The sequence below is a fragment of the Montipora capricornis genome, chromosome 10, assembly GCF_036669925.1.
Source record: "Montipora capricornis isolate CH-2021 chromosome 10, ASM3666992v2, whole genome shotgun sequence".
Lineage (NCBI taxonomy): Eukaryota > Metazoa > Cnidaria > Anthozoa > Scleractinia > Acroporidae > Montipora > Montipora capricornis.
In genome coordinates, this window is record NC_090892.1 from 57,453,678 (window position 1) to 57,461,177 (window position 7,500).

The following is a 7,500-nucleotide window of genomic DNA, read 5'->3' on the forward strand; positions in this document are numbered from 1 at the left end:
GTTTTTTTCCGCATACGCAATCACTCTGACCAGCCATCGTTTGTTTGTGACTATTCTCTGGGAGAGGGATGGGGTTCTTTTTTTTTTTTTTTTAGTCGTCCTGATTCTTCAGAGTTTCTACAGCCAGCTCGGGTTGAAATGCTAGAAAAAGTCAGTAATTCCCAAAATTTCACAGCCAGCTCATCGAAAAACCTGTATTTTTGCCAGCCAGCAAGATTCCTCTGGGGAACAGATAATGTGAGGAACAGATTCGTTGGGTGCTCCTGAAGAAGACAACTCTAGCCAGACTTGAGTTGAAGTCTTTGGCTTGTTTCAGGTGATGGAAGAGAGACAAGGCCTGATTTTCCCAGAGCAGAGAGTGCCGTAAATTGTTCTACTGACAAAAATCAAAAAGCTTAAAAGCGCTCAAAATCTAAAATAGTTCTCAAAAGAACCTCCATTTTAGTAAAACATTGCTATCAAAATGTAAATTTCACCGGATTCGAATCTAATTTGCAAATTAAACAAGCTGATAAAGTGAAGTTATGATCCTCGCAGTGTTAGCAATTGCGCACAAAAGCCTGAAAAATTCAGGACTTTATCGGGGTTTGCGATGTCGGTGCGACGCTCTAATCAACTGAGCTATGAAGCTACATATACTGGGAGCTGGTCATTTGTGGGTTCATGTGAAGCTATGATCTTCGCAGTTATTAACGTAATTTTAGCAATAGCCCTTTTCACGGTTAGTTTTTCTCATCTGCATTACAATGTAATCTAACGTGAATGCGAGGCAATTTCGGATTAAAACTACAAAATAGCCCGAAATTGCCTCACATACATGCTAGATTATATTGTAATGCAAATGAGAAAACCTAACCGTGAAAAGGGCTATTGCGTAGGGAAGCCTGAAAAATTCAGGACTTCAGCCGGGTTTGAACCCGTGACCTCGCGATACCGATGCGACGCACTAACCAACTGAGCAATGCAGCCACTGACGTTGTGTGTGGCCGCATAGTTCAGTTGGTTAGTGCGTCGCATCGGTATCGCGAGGTCACGGGTTCAAATCCCGCAGAAGTCTTGAATTTTTCAGGCATTTCTACGGAATTGCTAAAATTACGTTCATAATTGCGAGGATAATAGCTTCACTAGATTTCATATCCACAGTTCAATATATGATTCATTTCATACATCATTTCGTTTATTTAAACAAGCTAAATTGCGATAAATGTTGCAATAGTGTGTTTCTATGACGACAGTCATTAAACGCGACCAAACGTCTGTTAACACGTTTTTTTCTTGCAATGAGCTTAAAATGTATAATCTCTATAATTCCGTAAAGGTTTAGAAAGACTGAATACCGAATGAATCTCAGATTGAATGAGTACAGGCCTTGGGGTTACTATGATAGCTGTAATGTCACGGTACACGCGAATCACCTAAGATTCACCTATTTCTTCGATCTACCGTGGGCGATTCTGATGTAATGAGATCGTCAGTTGTGAAAAATCTCGGTGTTTTTATTGACGACAAGCTGTCGATGAACTCTCACGTAAACAAAATTTGTAATACATCATTCTATTATCTTCATAACATTATGCGAATAAGAACACATTTATCGCGTAAATCCACCGAGACCTTAATTCATGCGTTTGTGCCAAGCCGATTAGATTACTGTAACAGCTTACTCTACGGACTTCCACAAGTACAAATTGAAAAGTTACAAAGAGTTCAGAATGCAGCTGCGAGACTAATTTTCAAGGAACCGAAGTTCAGTCATATTACACCAGTCCTATATCAGCTTCACTGGCTTCCAATTAAGTACCGCATTGAATTTAAAATTCTGCTCTTTACCTTTAAAGCTATTCACGGCATGGCACCTGACTATATCTGTAAACTGATCAGTCGGAAATCATCAACTAGATGTTTATTCAGATCTAGCGAAAGAATTATGCTTGAGACTCCTAGTGGCAAGATACATTCAACACTTGGAGGAAGAGCTTTTTGTTACGCAGCCCCGAAGCTTTGGAACAATCTGCCCTGTAAAATATCTAGCCTTGACTCTCTTTCAAGTTTTAAGTGCCAGCTCAAAAACACATCTTTTTAAACAAGCTTTTAATTTGTAATTCTTATAAATTTTAATTCGTCAAATATTTATTGTTTACCTTGTAATTATTATTATTTAATTATTATTATCATTATTATTATTATTATTATTATCTATACATTAATTTATTTTTAATCATAACTGCTTGTAATTTCATTTATTTTTTTTTATTTTATTAAATTGTAAAGCGCATTTGATCATGTTCGGCATGAAAAATGCGCTATACAAGTTTCAATTATTATTATGATGTCATCTATGACGTCATTAGATGTCAATGACAAGCTTCCCTATGAACAGTGATATTTTTTGAGGAGGATACCTTTCATGTGGCTTTCCTGTGGATATGATCACACGCCTTTTCGATTTCTTCTAACAGTGTATCAATACTGTATGTCTTGCCTTTTTTATAGATTTTTAAATTCTGTTTTAATAACTCTCTTAAATAGATGATTCGCGTGTCTCGAACCGAGAAAACAGACTGCAGAAAGGTCCAATTACCTGAAAACGGATTCATGGTATCAGCTCGTATTAGTGTATTTTTTCACCACTAAAAACGGAAAATGATTAGCTTTTGACACCACAAAGTTATAACACGTACGGACACAGTTGTGTACCATGTTTGCACGAAATTAAAAACCACTTATCTACAATCAATGGCAAAAGTAGTTGGGACGCTTACGCCAGGATGGGCCTGAAAACATCTCAGATGTTACAAAGTAAGCACAACTGTCAAAATTCCGCTAAAATTTTCAAAACAGAAGTACCCCATTCCCCAATCAATGTTAAAATAGACAAGGAAATGTCTGTTCACTGTTGGCAATATTGTGTTGGGGTGCGGGGGGGGTGGGGGGGGGGGGAATTCCTCAAACTCCGTAAGAACTTGAAAACCAACTTCAAAGCCGGGTAACTGTTAGGCCCTTCCGGATTATGCTGGTAAAACTAGCATTTTATGCTCCTAGCAAGGCTCGATTTTTGTCCCAAAAATTAAATGCTCAAATTATTCTTATTTTTCAACATTATGCTCCTTTGGTTTTATTTTAAAGAAAAAAATACTTACTAAATAAGGCAACACGTGAGTTTTACCATCAGTGGATTTCAAAGTTCGCTTTTCAGTGATCTATTTGGGCAGGAACTGGCCTATTTTCTTCTTCGCTACTTCCTTCTATGACCTGCAAGTTACTTCCACCGTTTCTTCGAGAAGCCACTGGAGACAGCACGTTACCCAAGCCAAAAGCAACGAGAGAAAAATGTTCCAATGCACGCAAAGTTGACCATTTTGTGGGTTTGTAACATTGATACACAATGTTTAACCCATTCACCTACCTAAACCGGTCTAAACCGGCCATACTTAGTATTTTACTCTGTCGTCAATGGGGAAGCCCCAGGAGTTAATGGGTTAAAGCACTTGAAGAATGAAGTAAGCCACCCTTCATCTAATTTTCATGACATTTTCACGGAACAAGGATTGGGCGACACGCTTTCTCGATCTTAGGTCGGCATTGCATGCCATCCATCTAAACTCCCGTGAAATTACATGAAGTTAACTCGTTTCTAACTAACAATGCGATTTACGATGATAACAACGAAATGATTCAGAAGAGTGAATCTAGAAAGAATCGAACGTCACCTGTGACGAACGAAGTCAGTTACTGGAAATAGATAGATTTTTATGGCGTTATATCTCCGCCAAAATTCAACAAAATTCTGCTGTAAACACGATGCCAAATATTTCTAACATAATGTCTTTTTTGCAAAACATAAGGTGTGACCTGGAGCATTGCTTGGTCGCGCTTATTTCGGGTGACATCATTACAAATCGCTCCAAAAGGAAAAAGTTTTTGTTTTCTCTGGTCTTGAAAACACGTTCAAAGATTTTTTTTTAGAATAAGCAGATATTAATTTCACAAAATGCTTTTTGGAGCTTTTCAGAAAACCGGCATCTGCCCCGAGGGTTTATCTCCAGGACCTCCGGTCTCCCTCCCTCGATAAAATGCAGCACGCATCTTGTTTTGATTTTCAAAGTTTAATTTTCCACTTTCTTCTTTTTCTCCTTTCGAACACGAGGTCGAGTTTTTCCGGAAAAAAAATTGGAAACAACTCTTTCAAAAATCGAACATTTTCTGCAGTGGTTTGCGAAGGACTAGGTCCATGCCCTGCAGCTTTTCTCGCAAAAACTGAAAAAAAAAAAGCATGAATAATTGTTCTTCCCTAATGTCTCGGCATACAAAGATCTGCCTACTGGCCACGTAAATTAAAAAGATACCTCCAATAATAATAATAATAATAATAATAATAATAATAATAATAATAATAATAATAATAATAATAAGAAGAAGAAGAAGAAGAAGAAGAAGAAGAAGAAGAAGAAGAAGAAGAAGACTTGAGTAGACAAGAATGTTTCGCGTGGATGGCGACCTGGCAACGCGCACCGACTCATACGATCGCGGGTATGATGGAGCTGTATGACAGATGCTACCAACAAAGGTATACTCCTATCATAAGATCGTTACCAGCCCTGCAAATGACACCACCTCTAGGTTGTGTGAGAAAGGAACAGAGAGTATGACACACGTGATCGCGGGATGTTCAGCGCTGGCCCAAAGTAAATACTTTGAGAGGCATAATGCGGTCTTAAAGGTGTTGTACTTTGAGCTTTTACGAGACCTTAAGCTGGTCGATGAGGTGCCCCCGTGGTACTCCAAGATACAACCCAAGGCATTGTGTGAATCTCAAGATGTGCAAGCGTTTTGGGATATTCCCGTCTTCGCAGAGCATAACGAGGTGAGGGCAAACAGGGTGGATGCGAGGATAGTTAACCATCGGGAAAAGATAGTGAGTACCATCGAGCTGAGCTGTCCGTGGGTCGAGAATCGTGGCAAGAAAGATGAAGAGAAAACACTCAAGTATGGACCGCTGATGAATAATAAAGTAGCTGCTATTTCCAAAACGATTGAATTACCTTGTGAGAAATAACCTCATCTTGGAGAGTAAATTGTTGACTTTGCAGAAACTATAGTCAACCTCAAGAGTTGAGCGATTGTGATCTTTGTGTTGAATTCGCACATTTCTTGTCAAACTTTATAACACTTGAAAGAAAAACCTGGTATCTTGCCATCATTTGACATAGATAGATGCTTCATTGTTTCGCGAGTAAACACACCGCGGTAACTTGATCACGGCGCCCGCTGAATTCGATGTCAATTTCGATTTTGCGCTTTACTTGTTCAGCCAAAAGTACAATGACAAAATTCAACTTAGCAAATGTTTTTCGCTGATGGTAACTTTTTATATTCGCGGTTCAAAATTACATGTAATGTTCTTTTTATGTCGTAAATGTTGTTGCTCATGGCAAAATATATTATTCTCGATCGACCGTCCTGAAAACTTCCTTTTGCTCTTCCTAAAAACTGTGTATCAATATTTATTTACTTTTGCATCAATATTTGTTTTGCATAAAGCAAGCTAACAAAATATGTACCTTGCTTAGCTCGCATTTTTGAGCGTTAAAATAGAAATTTCGGTCCTATATACGCTTCTGTTACAAAGTGGTATATTTTTTGGGTCACCCATCCAGATACTAACCCGGCCGGATAGGGTTTTAACTTCAGTGAACTTTTGTATTACAAAGCCGGACGCTCAGAGTGCACGCGTAAAGCCTACAAGCCAATGTTTTTCGATTCCCTTCGTTTTTCTTCAGTCTTTCTGGGTTTAGTACTTTGCTGGTAACCACATGTCTTCTCAGGGGGCTATTTACCTAAGACTTCTACCATGGCACTACAATAATAATAATAATAATAATAATAATAATAATAATAATAATAATAATAATAATAATAATAATAAAATTTATTAGCGCATATACAATACAAATATTTTCATATGCGCATAACAGACAATAAGATCAAAATTAACAAGTCAATTAAAAGGCTAACATAAAAAAAATATGTATAAATAAGTCAATTAAAAGCTGTCTTAAGAAAGTATGTTTTGAGAGCTCGTTTAAAAGATGTGAGAGTCTGAATGTTTTTGATCTCCGCCGGAAGACTGTTCCACAGTTTCGGAGCATGCAGCCGACTGAAAGGCTCGGTCACCAAGTAAGGGTAAGCACCGTGCCTTGGCTGGCACTAACAGAGTTGCATTCCTGGACCTAAGATTATATCTTGACTGGGGAGCGACAGCAATAAGATCAACCAGATATTGTGGTGCAAGTCCATAGAGGCACTTGAATGTTAACAGCACAATTTTGAATTCAATTCTGTGTTTGATGGGCAACCAGTGAAGATTTTCTAAAATGGGAGTGATATGACAGATGCGAGGAGTGTTAGTTACAAGTCTCGCAGCAGCATTTTGAACTCTTTGAAGTTTATTAATATGAATTGAAGGAAGGCCATATAAAAGACTGTTGCAGTAGTCCAGTTTACTAGTAATAAACGCGTGGATGAGGGATATGGCAGATTGATGAGACAAATACTTTCTGATCCTACGTATGTGTGTCGAAATAATAAAAAGACGAACTGCAAATGTAATTGATATGGCTAATCATGTCGAGATTAAGGTCAAAATATAGATCTTTTTCCTATGGGAACAAACGTTCTTTCTTATGCAAAACATTTTCATTGTTTCTGCCATGCAAAATGGCTGCCGTGCAAAACCTCTATTGGAACTAAATATTACGCAAAGACAACTTGAATCCCCTGCAAGACAGTCGACAATATGGAATAAAGCACTGTGTTACTGCACTACCACACGTACCCAATGCGTGCCTATTTTTTTCTAAAGATGACAGAATTTTTTCTTTCTGACAAATGATTATTAGGCTGGTAGCCATAGCCAGGTTTTTAACCTCAGAAAAAGATTTGTTTCGTCGTATGAACCTGTGAGCCAAAGGGACTCAGCTGTCACGACCTCTGGGTGACCCCTTAAATGGTGTTAATGACCCCTGACTTGAAAAAATTGCCTTGAACGCTGCAGTTCAATACCACCCAACTGAGCCCTTTCTGTTTTTGACTAACACATACCTCAGGCGACCCAGTGTACGCTCGTCGAGCGTCTAGTTCAATGTCAAACATGAGGTATATTATTACGTTAATAATAGCCCTCTTTCTGCGTGCTCAGGTAAGACTGAAACAGGTTGCACTGTGGCATATGGGGAACACCTAACAGGGAAAAAAGTTGTTGTCTAGTTTCTAATGCTCCGGGTGAAAATTACCAGTCCGTGCAACCGTGGTGTAGATACAAAGCATCTGCCAAACCACCGCTAATTAGACCTTTTCCTTCTCCTTTCAAAGCCGGGATGGCTCTGTAACCTTGCAAGGCGTACCCCAGTATGAGCAAGCAGTGTTTTTTCTTTTGAAAAAGTTTCACATTCCAAATAAGACGTACTTTATCAAAGTCGCTTGCAATGAAAGACTCTGCCG